This window comes from Bufo gargarizans, chromosome 10 (genome assembly GCF_014858855.1).
Source record: "Bufo gargarizans isolate SCDJY-AF-19 chromosome 10, ASM1485885v1, whole genome shotgun sequence".
NCBI lineage: Eukaryota > Metazoa > Chordata > Amphibia > Anura > Bufonidae > Bufo > Bufo gargarizans.
Genome location: NC_058089.1, coordinates 102157597 through 102174224, shown reverse-complemented (window position 1 = coordinate 102174224; position 16628 = coordinate 102157597). Strand labels below are relative to the sequence as shown.

Below are 16628 nucleotides of genomic sequence, written 5' to 3'. Positions count from 1 at the left end.
CACTATCTGCATGGTACTACTATTATCAGGGGGTTTATCTGTTTCTGCAGTATAGTATTGGGGAGCACAGCGGCACAGTATTGGGGGTAGTAGGATGATTTGTCCAGATGGTAGGAGGATGATAGAAAAGTAGGAAAATAAGATTTATTTATTTTTTGTCAAACTGCAGAGAAGAGAAATGGCTGAAAAATCATCATGGTGGTCTGGTCTGAATGGAGAAGATGAGGAAAGGGAACATCTACATCAGAGGAGATGTCACTGGATGTAAGAGGTATGGGATCTGTATTACCTTGTATGTTTTGTAGTGATATACGTAATGTTAGGAGGTAAGGGGTTAGGTTAAGAATGGGGGGGCGGGGGGCGCTGTTTTAATTTTTGCCTCAGGCAGCAGAAAGGATAGGTGCACTCCTGCCCACCGATCAGCTGTTTGAGATGGCTGCGACGCTCGCAGTTGCCCCACAGCCTTCTCCAGATTTTCCTAGGCCATGTAATGTCACATTCATCGGTCACGTGGCCTAGGTGCAGGTCGGCCCCACTGAAGTGAATGGGTCTAGGCTGAGATACTAAGCACAACCGCTATACAATGTATGGCGCTGTGCTTGGTGAGCAGGGAGAAGACTGCGGAGAGCTACTGCGAGTGTTGGTGCTTTCTGAAACAGCTAATCGGTGGAGGACCCGGGTATCGGACCCCCATCGATCAGATACTGATGACCTATCCAGAACATAGGTCACCAATAAAACTCCTGGAAAACTTCTTTAAGGGTGCTTAATTTTATGTAGTTTTTTAAGCCAAAACGAGGTGTGGATTAAAAAAGGGAAGAAGTACAGTAGTATTTGCCCTAATACTTTCTCTCCTGTTATGATCCAGACCTGATTCTAGCTTCAAAAATTGCATCAAAAAGCTTGAACGTGTGTCAGCACCCTAACTTATCAATGATTTTCCTGTAGGCTGCGGAAGGATGCAGCCATCATGTAACCCATACCCCAATTCAAGATTTATAAAAAGAGTTTTTGTAGTTGTCTGACACTGGCAACACTGGTTGGATAGCGTCAGACTATGTAGGGTAACACCCAGCTGGACCTTCTTTGTAAACTGCTAGTAATTCATTCATAACTTCTAGCAGGAATAATAAAGGCACGGCACATCATACAGTCTTAAAGAAAGATGCTCCAGAATTGTTATTAAAGGAAAAATGCAATTAGTTAATAAAATGGACATGTGGCGACAGGTCCTCTTTAAGTGTAGGAGATCACTAGAACCTTTGTCTTTGATTTTTTTTTTTATGTTGATCAATATGAAGAAAAAACGTCATCTTCAGACTATGCTCTAAAACACACAATCAGGACCAGAATAGAAAATCCTCTTGTTTGGAATCTTCTGTAGATAAAAAGTTCTGTTGTTGCTAGTTGTTCACAAACAGGGCCAATTAGGAGCTAATTCTGGCTCATACAAGGTCAGGAGCAGATAAGGCAGCTGGAAGACCAGACAGCTGACTCATACCGTATCAAATATTTGAAAAAATAACTTTTTTTCTTTCCTCCCTCTCAAATGTGACTCTGCAAAAAGTTACAGTATAAAGTTACAGTATATACATATTTATTTATTTATTTTTATTCTGTTTTGCAAAATCACTTTGAATTCTTCGGCTGCCGGGAAAAAGATTTTTTTTTTGGTTTGGTCATATGATAAGTTTAATTACTGACTTAAAGGGGTTCTACTGATGATCATTTGATAGGCGGGGGTCCGACACCCGGGACCCCCGCCGATCAGCTGTTTGAGAAGACAGCGGCGCTCCAGCCGCCTTCTCACTGTTTACCGCTGGCCCAGTGACGTCACGACTAGTATCAGTGACCTGGGCGGGGCTAAGCTCCATTCAAGTGAACAGAGCTTAGCCCCGCCCAGGCCAGTTGATACTAGTCGTGACGTCACTGGGCCGGCAGTAAACAGTGAGAAGGCCGCGGCTCTCCTCGAGCGCCACTGCCTTCTCAAACAGCTGATCGCCGAGGGTCCCGGGTGTCAGACCCCCGCCGATCAGATGCTGATGATCTATCCAGAGGATTAAACAGAACCCCTTCAACTATAGTCATAGTTGCTATAAATATTATTAAAGGGGTTTTCGGAGATTTTTATACTGATGACCTATCCTCTGGATAGGTCATCAGCAGGCCCGGCGCTACCATAAGGCAGACCAAGCAGCTGCCTTAGAGCGCAACCAGCGCAGAGAAGGGGTGGGCGGAAAAATGAACCTTTTTTTTTTTTTAGAAACCACTTGCGAGTACTCCGAGTAGTTCTTGCGCCGCAGGGCGCCCGCCCCAGCCTGCATGCGTGTGTGCCGTGCGGCCCTAGCGTCAGCTCTCACTCACAGAGCAGCACGTGAGCATAGCAACATGGTCATGGGGTCAGCAGGGGGTGTGACTGGCCTGGCGCTGCGGCACGCGGCAGGCAGCAGCAGCTGGGACTGGAGGGAGCTGGTGACTCATGCTGTGACTCACACACAGCCAGACTGCCAACTGGTAGGTGATGAGCGCATGTTTATTACTGTAACTTACTTACACAACATTAATTGGGAGGGGGATTGTCTGTCGTCTGTGCCAGTGCCATGGAGGGGGAGATATGTGCCGTAGGGGGGGGGGAGAAATGTGACACAATAGGGGGTCATGGGGGTGATGTAAAAAGGAGGGGGTGATGTGCCATGGAGGGGGAGAAATGTGACATGGGGGGGATGATGTGCCATGGGGGGGGGGGGAAGAAATGTGACACAATAGGGGGTCATGGGGGTGATGTAAAAAGGAGGGGGTGATGTGACATGGAGGATGAGAAATGTGACATGGGGGGGTGATGGCTGACAATGGGGGCATGATGGCGGACATGGGGAGCTGATCTGAGGCATTGGGGGTCTGATCTGAGGTTTGATTAACATTGGGGGTCTGATTGATGGTCTGACCTGAGGAGTAAAGGAATAATATTTTTTTCTTATTATCCTCCTCTAGAACCTAGGTGCGTCTTATGGGCCGGTGCATCTTATAGGGCAACAAATACGGTCTTCAAACCAGCGATTGTCTGAAGCAGAGCGAAGATACCAGGACCACACAGAGGAGAAGCCAGCTGCTGCAGACATGACCAGGGCCAGGTGAGCTGCGCGGGGGCTTCGCTTATGTTGGCAAAAATCCTTGCACCGGCCCTGGTCATCGGTATCTGATCGGTGGGAGTCTGACACCCGGGCCCCCCAAGATCAGCTGTTTGAGAAGTTGCACTTCTTGAAGCTTACCAAGCATAGCACTGTACATTGTATAGGTGGAGGTGATTGGCTCCAAAGGCAAATGTTTTTTTTTTTTTTCCTGGATCTATTGGGCCAGTTATGATATCAGAGCCTGGGCCCACAGTAGGATCCTCTGGTACTCTGCTGGGCCAGTCCAACCCTGTGAAGGTCCGATCTATGAACCAAAATGGAGAGCTCCTCTGGTGAACCATGTTTTACATGGTTGATCATTTATATGAATGGCCACCATGCAATACCACATTTCCCCAGTAGTGGCCTCTAGGTAAGAAAAAGCTGGACTTGTGATGATCATCTCTCCTAAATTATTATAAAAAAAATTGCCTACAAACTGAAAACTTCCCCATCACACATATGTAATACATTTAAATACTGTTAGTTTTTTTAATATCATGAGTTTTTCCGGCAGCCTTATACTATGCATCATCACCAGTGTGGCATACAGATATACACTTGTGTATAAGGGCTTACTCTAAACACACTTTGGAGGAGGATACATGATAAAAGATGTCATGCTAAAAAAGGCGGATAGTGTGCTCCAGGAAACGGAAGGAGGTATTATCTTACTAAACCGGAGGTGTATTTGTGGAATGTCCTTCCAGTAGAGGTGACACCAGCACACAAATTCAGTAAATCAAGGTTCTGTACGATCGGTTACTACCTATACATAATGAATAGTTTACATCTCTAATAAAAGTTTTTAGCATCAAGCTAAAGGCAAATTCATATTTTTGGTCCTTGAGTGATTCATTTTTGAAGTTCATCATAAAAAGGCCAGTTTTACATAAAAAATGGGATCCTGGTCTACAAGTAATATAATAGTCCCCTGCTTGCAATTTTTGACAGAATTTCAGCCCATATTAAAATGCCATATCATGCTGAGATTTTATATATAAAATCTCAGCATGATATATATATATATATATATATATATATATAAGCGGGCGCAGTACAGAGGCAAAATACAAGTTCGTAATTCAAACTTCAGTGTTTATTCACACATGGTGCCAAAAACAGAACGTCACTTTTGCAGTGTTGGTGTTACTTCACACCCAATGGCAAGTTAATAAAACAAAAGTCACCGTGGTGGCAGTTCTGCCTCAGAAAGTTTATGTACAGGCTTTAGGCGGCTGTTCCCCTGACACAAGGGTCTCCGCTCTCCAGCACAGGCCTCAGACCCCAGTGCACAGACCTCCTGAGCTCCACTGTCAGACGGAGGTAATCCTCTCCACCTGGCAGTGCTGGCTGGTTTTTATGCCTGGCAAAAACCCGGCCTGGAACGTGGGGAGTAGTCACCCACCCAGCACTACTATATATTGCACTGCTAAGCTCTTCCTCATCCCACTGCTAACCTGTGCCTCCATCACACCACTATGCGCCCTCACACTGTAAAGTGCCCCTACATGCCCCTCACACAATATTATGTTCCGTTATGTGTCCTCAACGCAATATAATGGCCTGCATAGAATAATTCCCCATTATGTGGCTCCAACACAATATGGCAGCTCATTATGTGCCCACAACGGAGTATCATTTCCCCTTATGTGCTCCAACACAAACTAGTGCCCCCTTATGTGCCTCCAAAACAATATTACCCTCCTTATGTGCTCAAACACAGAATAATGGCCAATTATGTGCCCCCAACACAATATGGCGGCCCCTCAAAAGCCAACAACGCAGTATTTTTTCATCTTGTGTGCCCCAAAACAAAATAATGGACCCTTTTGTGTCTCTAACAGAACAATTTATGTGTCCCAAATACAATATTGAATCCCTTATTTGCCCCCAACATAGCATAATACCCCATTTTGTGCATCCAACACATTGGTATGCCCCTTCTGTGCACCCACCATTATATGATGCCCTCTTATGTGCTCCCAAAACAGAATAATGTCCTTTCATGTGCACCCAACACAATATGGTGACTCCTCATTTTCCTGCAATAGAGTAAAATGTTGCCTTATGTGTCCCCAACTCAGAATAATACCCCTTTATAGGTCCCTAATACAAAATGGTGTCGCTTTCTGTGCCCCAACACCAAATAATGCCCTCTTATGTGCCCCCAAAACAATATGATGCTGCTTATGTGCTCCCATCACAATAGAATGAATGCCCTTTTATGTGCCCTCAACACAATATGATGGTCCCTTATGTGCTCCAACACAATATGGTCATCCTTCAATGTCTCCAAAATGCATACTCTACTAACCCATGTTATGCCCAGTTAGTGCCCCCCACACAGTAGAATACCATCTTAGTGCCCTCACACTGTAATTATGCCCCCTTAGTCCCCCCCTTATATTTGTTATGACCTCCTATGTGCCCCCTCACAGGAAATGACCCCTTAATGCTCCCCTTACAATAGTGCTGCCTCTTTTGTGCCCCCTTACAATAGTGATGCCCCCTTAGCGACCCTCACAATAGTGATGCCTCCTTAGTAGCCCACCTAAAAATAGAGTTGCCCCCTCACAATAGTGCTGCCTTGTAGTTAATTAAATGAAAAGTAATACTCACCTAGCCCTGTTCCCCTCCAATGAATGGAGCACATCATTCCCCGGCCTGTGCTCTCCCCTGCTCAGCTCAGCAAGTGTGATGATGTCACTGCATTGCTCCTGACTGCTAGGGAGAGCATAGGCCGATGAATGGTGTTGAAAGGGTCGATGGCTCTCTGTTTCATCACCATATTCAACTGCATCTGTATCCTCAGGGCGCAGATACAGTTGGAATCAGGACAAGCAGCAGCCTCCCAATTGTCCTGCTGGATCTGAGATGATTGGGACGCATGAGTTATGTGATCTGCCGCTGGTTGCTCTGGTGCAATTGCACCATTTGACCTATGGTTAGCGTCGCCCTGTCTGGGGTGTCTATGGATCCAAATACAAAGTGACTAGTTCTTTCCACATAGGAGAAATTGATGTGCCAGGAGAGGGTGGCGAAGAATCAAATATTTGTTGTGGGGCCCAGTCATTTCTAGTTATGCCGCTGGATGTGAAATGAGAATATATGTTCCCAATGACCAGTGGGTGGAAATATCTCAGCAGGTATGTAAAACTTTACAATGCAGATCTCTATGTGATCCAAGTACTTTTCAATAGAGGTCCTTGAAATGTAGTTTTCAGTACAGCATGTCTTCGTGTGTTGGTGTCCTTTTAAACTCGCTGTCCTGTCTTTCTGTAACAGTAGTTGTTTTGGAAAGATAAGAGGAGATAAGCTATCAGAATGTACAAGGGGCTTCTGTAGGGATGGCTGCTTACAGCACAGGAGCTGAGTCCATTTGGCACCTGTCTAGAGATGGTGTGACAGCAGACAAGACCTACTGACTTCATGTGTCAATCATCCCAAAGTATATACAGACTGTAGACCAAGGGAAGACAACCTGCAGCTCTCCAGCTGTTGTTGAAAGCCAAGTGCCAGCATGTTCTGCAACTCTAGATCTGTTCTTGTCGGCCCTGAAAGTTTACAAATGACAGTGGCCTCGGGTTTTCGGTCATACGCCCTGTGGATGGCATAGATAAGACAATTTAGCATGCAAATCGCTGATGTGAGAGCAAAGAGTTCACTATTATCTTGAAGAACAACTAGCAAGGCACCTTCATGAAGAAGGGATGGCCTTCTGGAATAGTCGGAGAAGATAGTGAGGTCTTCAAAGGGGACTCATAGCTTGATAAGGGTGGTCTGTTCCAGGCCTGGAAGAGATGATCAGCAGCTCAGGTTTTCGCAGCTGTCTATCGGGACATATGTCTTTGTAAGATCACCTCTACTGAATATTATCACCCCCAGCCAACGCTAGAGGTTGCAGAGATGATAACTTTGTTTTCTGTTGATAGCAGATGCCTTGCTAACTACACTGAAGGACATTTACTTAAGTGTATGCAGCAACATACTGAGCAGGGGAGTGGAGTGGTCAATGGTGCCATGCCTGGGTTTACTTTTAGGAGCTCAGTCATAAAGGTCCTTTTATGTGGGCAGATAAACTATCTAAAGCGATCACCAGGTCGACCATACAGCAAACTGATCGGAGCTTGTTTACTTTGAACTATCATGAGTAGTTTGTATGAATGATCATTGCTGTGATTGTTGATTCCCCTCCCGCATCCTTTCATACAGTGAAAGTTTTTTTTCAGGAGAATTGTTTTATTTATAAGGGGGGTCGGAAAAAATAATCATTACTCATGTCGACGATCCCCCGCTTTTGCTGTTCAGCTGTCCCCTGGTCTTGGGTTCGACACACACAAGAAATGCCTTAGGCTGCCTGACTACAGTGGTACCATTCCATAATAATACCATAATACCTTACTTTAAAGGGGTTTTCCAGTATTATAGTCCTGTTTAACTAGCTCCCGAAAAGCGTGGCACCTAATAAAAAAAAATCATACTCACCTGCTCCCCGCAGAAAATATCTTAGGCTACCTGCTCAGCCAATCACTGGCTGGCCACCCCTGCAGTGATACCATTTTCTAATAATACCGTCATAGTACCTTATCTTAAAGAGATTTCCAGGATCATGGTCCTTTTTAACTAGATCCTGAAACTTGTGGCACCTAATGAAAAAAATTCATACTCACTTACTGCCCGCAAGAAATGTCTTAGGCTACCTGCTCAGCCAATCACTAGCTGGCCACCACCGCTGTGGTACCATTCCATAATAATACTGTGATAGCACCTTATCTTAAAAGGGTTTTCCAGGATCATGGTCCTTTTTAACTAGCTCCTACAACGTGTGGCACCTAATGAAAAAATTCATACTCACCTGCTCCCCGCAGGAAATATCTTAGGCTACCTGCTCAGCCAATCACTGACTGGCCACCACTGCTGTGGTACCATTCCATAATAATACCGTGATGCCTTACCTTAAAAGGGTTTTCCAGGATTATGCCAGAACGTGTGGCACCTAATGAAGAAATTCATACTCACCTGCTCCCTGCTGCTTTGTTCCGATGCTTTGGGTGATCTTCTGATCCCCGGGACAGTTTTTGCTCTGGTTGTGGTCACGTGCGGCACTGCAGCCAATGACTGGCCTCAGTGGTGATGTGTCCTCAAGCGGCACGTGACCCAGCAGTGATGTGCTGCTTTGGGGACATGTTGGGGACCCCCCTTCCCCCAACACAATATAAAGCCTCCATTGTGACTGAGTTTCCTCTACATTCATGAGCTGCTTAACTATTCCCGAACATTGTTTTCAGCGAGAATCCAAAATATTCTATAAATATTATATCCCAGCAGTTAACACTTCTCCACAGCCTGAAATGAGTAGATCCTGGATTCCATTATTCCTCTCCGTCCTCTCCCTCTCCTAACTTCCTGTTGCCATGAATTTTTAATCAGGCATTTAAAATAAATAAGTATGCGGAGTCACTGTGCCTCTCAGTGCACGCGATGGATGTTTTGGGTAAAGTGATAGTGGAGAGAACTTGAGAGCATTTAATCCCATTCTTACTTGGCAAAGCAACAGAAGGAGAAAACACTAGTGCTGCCCTGATATAAACTCTGAAGACGTCCGCAGAGACAGCGAGGTTCCAGAAGAGCAGAGCAGGCCAAAAATCAGAGGAATCCCATGAAACAGAACAGATAACTAAAGCGGTGTCCATAGCGCTAGGATAATGCAGGCCATAAAAGCAATCATCTGGTAATTATCACTAAAATCCGTTGAGTTTAGGAAAGTAGCGGCGAAAGCAAAAGGATTAGACTTCAAAAAGCCATCTTGCTGGATTCTATGTCATCAACCGAGGCCACTGGCCAAGGATCTTCCAGGTCCAGGCACATACGAGATTGTAGGCAGATCTCGATAAAGGGGTTGGCTCTAGGGTTGCTACCTTTCCCAGGAAAAAATAACGGCCAAGTGAAGCCACACCCCAAATGGGGTGTGGTTGTGGGGCATGGATTAACACTGGGTGTTAAGTCGCTATGTCATAATGTAGCCCCCAGTATTAATAGCGCCCCCATTAGTGCCCCCAGTAATATTAATGCCTCCATAAGTACCCACCAGAATTAATAATGCCCCCATTAGTGCCCCCAGTAATAGTAATGCCTCCATCAGTGCCCCCAGAATTAATAATGCCCCCATTAGCGCTGCCCAGAATTAATAATGCCCCCATCAGCGCCCCCCAGAAATAATAATGCCCCCATTAGCACCCCCAGAATTAATAGTGTCCCATTAGTGCCCCCAGTAATAGTAATGCCTCCATCAGTGCCCCCCAGAATTAATAATGCCCCCATTAGCGCCACCCAGAATTAATAATGCCCCTATCAGTGCCCCCCAGAATTAATAATGCCCCATTAGTGCCACCCAGAATTAATAATGCCCCTATCAGCGCCCCCCAGAATTAATAATGCCCCCATTAGCGCTGCCCAGAATAAATAATTCCCCTATCAGCGCCCCCCAGATAAAATAATGCCCCCATTAGCACCCCCAGAATTAATAGTGTCCCATTAGTGCCCCCAGTAATAGTAATGCCCCCATTAGTGGCCTCCAGAATTAATAATGCCCCCATTAGTGCCCCAAGTAGCTCCCCCCAAAATTAATAGTGCCCCCATTAGAGCCCCCCAGTAATATTAATGCCCCCATTAGTGCCCCCATTAGTGCCCCCCATTAATAGCAATGCCCCCATTAGTGCCCTCCTGAATTAATAATGCCCGCATTAGTGCCCCCAATATTAATGCCCCAATTAGCGACCCCCAGAATTAATAGTGTCCCATTAGTGCCCCCAGTAATAGTAATGCCTCCATAAGTGCCCCCCAGAATTAATATTGCCCCCATTAGCGCCGCCCCAGAATTAATAATGCCCCTATCAGCACCCCCCCAGAAATAATAATGCCCCCATTAGCACCCCCAGAAATAATAGTGTCCCATTAGTGCCCCCAGTAATAGTAATGCCCACATTAGTGCCCCCAATATTAATACCCCAATTAGCGTCCCCCAGAATTAATAGTGCCCCCATTAGAACCCTCCAGTAATATTAATGCCCCCATTAGTGCCGCAGAGTAATAGTAATTCCCCCATTAGAGCCCCCCCAGTAATAGTAATGCTCCCAGTAGTGCCCCCAATAATAGTAATACCCCCTTACCTCACCCTTAACTCACCTCATCCATTTACTCGCACTGCTGTGAACACTCGCTGCTCACTGGAAGCTCAGGACAGGACCTGCGCTCCAGCGTGGCCGGTGAGATACTGGCTGGGTGGCAACCCTAGTTGGCTCATCTCGTACATTGATGGCATATATCTAGAATATGCCATCAATGTCAGATAAACTGATGATCTCTGAGACCCACTCCTACCTCCAGAATGGGCCCCGAAAGTGTAGGAGAGCACACCATGCGGATGCAGTAAAACTTACAGGTACAGTATGGTGGTTGACCTTGAGGCTACCATTGGCACCTCTCTATCGAAACGTCGGCTGATTGGATAACAGAGGCAGATATCAGAGTTAACGGGGTTCTACGGGATTTTCATATTGAAGGCTTAACCTCAGGATAGATCAATATGAGATGCATGGAGATCCAACTGCCGGCACCCCCACCAATCTGCTGTTTGAGAAAGCCGTAGTGCTCACCAGAGCTTCAGTGAACGTTACGGCCTCTCCTTTGGATAGTGGCTGGGCTTGGTGGGACTGAATGGGACTGAGCTGTGTCTAGGCCACTTGACCGATAAACGTGATATCACATGGAGGAGGCCTAAGAGCTCATGGAGCGCTGTGGCCTCTTCACACAGCTGATCGGCAGGGATGTCAGGAGTTGGACCCTTGTCAATCTCATACTGATGACCTACAGTATCCGGAGGACAAACGTCTAAGATGGGATGTCTAATGCCGCAAGTGGAGATGTTTCCCAGTATTTTATCTTAATGGAAAATGCTATCAAATTCAACCTTTACAAAAAAAAATGAAAAATCCGTCCCGTGGTGTAAACCCAACTGTTTTGTGCCCTGCGTTCAGCGTGAATAGCGTCTTCATTAAGCAGCCATTAAAGCTATCACTGGTGGGTATAATGGTATATAGCTAATTAGGTTATTAAGTTGGATAAATGGAGGTTCTTTACAGAGGGGTCCTGACCCGACATCACAATATTCAACATGCAATGTCATTTTCTCCTCTGACCCATGACTAAGGGCTGTATTGTTTATCTGCTAGTCTGTTCCTGGCCAGAATTCACTAACAGCTGCTTTAATTGGACACCTACAGATAATGCCTATGTGCTTTTTTTTGCAGAGGGGCTAATAGGGATCACTTGCATGCCATTATCTAGAAGTGGTCTCCTAACCTCAAGCAAAGGTGTCCAGACTACAGGCAGCACGTGGCCCGAGGCTCAAACCAAATGCCTGGGATAATCTTGTATGCAGAAGAAAATCATTCTGGCCGAGTGGTTCCACAGGTACTGTAAATAATTCTGTATCTATCTATTCTTAATCTATCTATCTATTTATTTATTTATCCTTCTTCTATCCTTCTAATATCTATCTTTTCATCTATCAATCTGTCTGTCTATCTATTGATCGATCTATCATCTATCTACACGGTGGCTCAGTGGTTAGCACTGATTCTGTGCAGTACTGTGATTCTAGGTTTCAGTCTGACCAAGGGCATCATCTGCACGGAGTGTGTAGGTTCTCCCTGTGTTTGTGTGGATTTCCTCCAGTTTCTGAAGTAATAGGGAATAACTGATAGGGACCTTAGATTGTGAGCCCCACTATGGCGAATGATGATAATGTCTGTAAAGCACTATATAAGTAACTAAAGCAAATAATAGTCATATTTATCTATTGATCTACAGAATTATCTATCTAATTATCTATCTCATAGCTATCTATCTATCTATCTATCTGGCTTTCTATCTCGCATCTATCTACTTTCTCATATCTACCGGTCTATTTCATTATCTATCTATCTATCTAGCTAATATCTATCTATCTATTATCTATCTATCTATCTATCTATCTATCTTCTATCTATCTAGCTATCTATTATCTATCTATCTCCTATCTATCTATCTATCTATCTATCTATCTATCTATTATCTATTTATCTCCTATCTATCTATCTGTTACGGCACCCCAAGTAGGTAAAGGGGTTAACGCCTCCAAAGCTGTTCTTTTCCCCGAATATGAAGTCAGCTACCAAACATTCCCCTCCCTGCCCCCAAGTACGAGACGAGGCTCTGTATTGAGGGTCAAGCAGGAACTGTTTAATGGGCTACATGTCAGCCTTTTATGCAGGTCTTCCAACAAATGTACACCCCCCCCCTCGCCCCTCTGCCCATGATACAATTAACAAACACAATGGGCTCTGCCTGTGATACAATTAACAAACACAATGGGCTCTGCCTGTGATACAATTAACAAACACAATGGACTCTGCCTGTGACACAATTAACAAACCCAATGGGCTCTGCCTGTGATACAATTAACAAACCCAATGGACTCTGCCTGTGACACAATTAACAAACCCAATGGGCTCTGCCTGTGATACAATTAACAAACCCAATGGGCTCTGCCTGTGACACAATTAACAAACCCAATGGGCTCTGCCTGTGATACAATTAACAAACCCAATGGGCTCTGCCTGTGATACAATTAACAAACCCAATGGGCTCTGCCTTTGCCAAAACACAGAAAACCCCCAAAACCCCACATATCCCCATAAACTACACATCCCTGCTCTGATCTGGGCGAACAACCAGCAACCGCTAAACAAATAGACGAATCAGGTTTTATATAGTAATCCAAAGGCAGAGAGGTCTGCCACACTATCTATCTATTATCTATCTATCTATCTATCTATTATCTATATGCCTTATATCTAACTATCTATCTGGCTATCTATCTCATCTCTATCTACTTTCTCATATCTATCTATCTATCTATCTATCTATCTATCTATCTCTTATCTATCATCTATTTATCCATCCAGAATCTGCCTTAAACTGTGTGGTCCCTTCTAGTCCCATATGTAATATTGTCGCACCTTTTACAGGTAACCCCACCATATCAAGGACTTATTACCTTTATCTTTGTTCTATTGTAATCACATAGATATTTCCATCAGTAGCAAATGCCATCGGTTTATAGGAATAGCCCTTTAAGCCTCTCTATCCATTGCAGCCATCAATACTCTTTAATCATTCCTCACCGGGTCTATATCAGATGGGGCCCTGGAGCACTCGTGCCTATGTTTGTCCATACCCAGGTCAGACAGAGGAAGAAAGCTATTGATTTGGAACTGCGCTGGATTTCCCTGCGGGCCAGGATCAGTGCCAAAGACATTTTGCCAAATTTCGATTTTATTAGCAAATGAATTGCAGGTCGCAGATGCCAAAATGTGAAATTGATATTCATTAGCAAATTATCTCCAGGTTTCTAATCTCTCTATTCATTGCTACAATGGGCCGGGAACGTTCAATGCCTAATATGTGTTCATGTGGATGCAGCTGAGATATTTGAGCCTGGCTAAATGGGAATGCTTAGTTTACACAGTCAGATGCGGATTCCTTCTGAGCACCACTGCGTTCTATCAGCAGAGAGCATTGGGAAAGACAGCAAGTCTGCCATCGCTGGCAGGAGTATATTTCTTATGCGCGCAGAACACATTTCTTCTAAGGAGTTGCAGACAAGCTTTTAACTCCTCAGGTTTTAAATTAATATCACCCTGCAGCAATGGGTTTTAGACAGTGAGTCTAAAATATATGTATGGATGTCTGGGGAGAGTAATGAGGAGAAATTACAGAGCTTGATGGGAACGGCTGTGAGTACGGTACACGCAGATCTTTCCGCCATTAATGGAAGCAAGCAGCGAAATGGGAGGCCCAAGTTATATGGAGAATAACTGAGAGCAAAGATTATTCATCGGTGTCTTTCCGAAACGCGTTAAACATGAAGACGGTGCAAGAGCGCATGGAGTCAGTAATGGCGAGGCGATTCGTATACATTTCCCATAGTGGATGCTTATAGTTAAATAGTAAGTTACAATGGTCTTTGTTTGGATGAAAATAAATAAATAAATAAATAAATAAAATAAAAATTCCTATTTTTTGGATAAAAACGTATTGTAACATTCTTTTGCTTAGATTTACTAACGTGTCTACACCAAAAATCTGTCTAAAAAAAAAAGTGCCATAAATTAGTGCAATTTGACACATCTAAGGTTTCCACACTTTTCCCCCAACATGCTTAACAAGGGGTGGGGCTTAGCAGAAAGGGGGTGGAGCTTCACTGGAAAGGGGGCTTAGGATGCGCCAGTTTTTGCGGCAAAACCGCACCTCAATTCTGGAGTAGCAATCTGTCTAAGGCCTATTGCACACGACCGTAGCCTGAATGAGAACCTAATGGGACAGTCCTATCCTTGTCCGTAATGCGGACAATAATAGGACGTGTTTTTTGCAGAATGGCCATGCGGACATACCGAATGGACATAGAGTCATTTCCATTTTTTTTTGCGTCTCCATTGAAGTGAATGGTTCCATATGCAGGCTGCCAAAAAATGGAACAGACACGGAAAGAAATATGTTAGTGTTCATGAGCCCTAAGGACTGTGGTCAGATGCAGTCCGCTTTAATGGGGCTGCAAAAGATTCGGACAGAACGCCATGTGCTGTCCGCATCTGCACTTCCGTTCCGCAGGCCCCGCAAAAAGTATAGGAAATGTCATATTCTTGTCCGTATCATGGACAAGGATAGGACTGCTCTATTGAGGGCCTTTCTACTTGCTGCTCCAGTCCCTGTTCCTTTCCACTTCCTCACTCAATACTGCTCCAGTCCCTGTTCCTTTCCACTTCCTCACTCAATGCTGCTCCAGTCCCTGTTCCTTTCCACTTCCCCACTCAATGCTGCTCCAGTCCCTGTTCCTTTCCACTTCCTCACTCAATGCTGCTCCAGTCCCTGTTCCTTTCCACTTCCTCACTCAATACTGCTCCAGTCCCTGTTCCTTTCCACTTCCCCACTCAATGCTGCTCCAGTCCCTGTTCCTTTCCACTTCCTCACTCAATACTGCTCCAGTCCCTGTTCCTTTCCACTTCCTCACTCAATGCTGCTCCAGTCCCTGTTCCTTTCCACTTCCCCACTCAATGCTGCTCCAGTCCCTGTTCCTTTCCACTTCCTCACTCAATGCTGCTCCAGTCCCTGTTCCTTTCCACTTCCTCACTCAATACTGCTCCAGTCCCTGTTCCTTTCCACTTCCTCACTCAATGCTGCTCCAGTCCCTGTTCCTTTCCACTTCCTCACTCAATGCTGCTCCAGTCCCTGTTCCTTTCCACTTCCCCACTCAATGCTGCTCCAGTCCCTGTTCCTTTCCACTTCCTCACTCAATGCTGCTCCAGTCCCTGTTCCTTTCCACTTCCCCACTCAATGCTGCTCCAGTCCCTGTTCCCTTCCACTTCCTCACTCAATGCTGCTCCAGTCCCTGTTCCCTTCCACTTCCTCACTCAATGCTGCTCCAGTCCCTGTTCCTTTCCACTTCCTCACTCAATGCTGCTCCAGTCCCTGTTCCTTTCCACTTCCTCACTCAATGCTGCTCCAGTCCCTGTCCCTTTCCTCTTCCTCACTCAATGCTGCTCCAGTCCCTGTTCCTTTCCACTTCCTCACTCAATGCTGCTCCAGTCCCTGTTCCCTTCCACTTCCTCACTCAATGCTGCTCCAGTCCCTGTTCCTTTCCACTTCCTCACTCAATGCTGCTCCAGTCCCTGTTCCTCTCCTCTTCCTCACATGGTTTGACACATGTGAAATTGTTTAGACCAATTAGTGGCCATGGCAGTGACCCATCTCAGACGGTCCCAGCCATTTCCTGTGTGTCAAATCGGGTATGAAAATGGAGAGGGGCAAAGACTGAAGGTGCTTTCATAGGGCAACAAGACGAGTTTGATGATGAGTAATGATTATTTTTTATTTTAAACTCTTAATACCTCCTAATAATTTTGCTCCATCTTCAGGAGGACCATGCGACAGAACCTTAAATGTACAGCAGCCCACGTTCCTCCGCTCCCATCTGCCTACTTTTGTATAAGCTGTGAGGGTATTGAAAAAGGGAGAAATATCACAAATTTGGGCACTATATGCATGTTTTTTTAATCTATGGCTATTCTGTCCGCGATGGGGACGCAACCTAATGGAACGGAATGCATTCTGGTGCATTCCGTTTCGTTCAGTTCAGTTTTGTCCCCATTGACAACTAATGGGGAGAAAACTGAAGCGTGGATGGATCTCAATAGCGGAATTGAAAACGCTAGTGTGAAAGTAGCCTACCTTTTTAAAACTATTTTTAAAAAGATGCACTTCTATTTATTTATTTATTTTATTTATTAACTTACATAAATAAATAAATTGCTTCCATTTGCTGGGATGCCGAGTACTTCACGTGGCGGAAGTCCC

The 16628-nt window shown here is 45.0% G+C and overlaps 1 long non-coding RNA gene across 1 annotated transcript; it reads left to right on the top strand.

Annotated features, from left to right (window-relative positions):
* Positions 1–225: 225 nt before the first annotated feature.
* On the top strand, positions 226–14142 carry LOC122921097. The gene is made up of 3 exons (XR_006386969.1): positions 226–271; positions 11483–11645; positions 13372–14142. It is a non-coding gene; the product is annotated as an uncharacterized LOC122921097 (long non-coding RNA).
* Positions 14143–16628: the final 2486 nt, after the last annotated feature.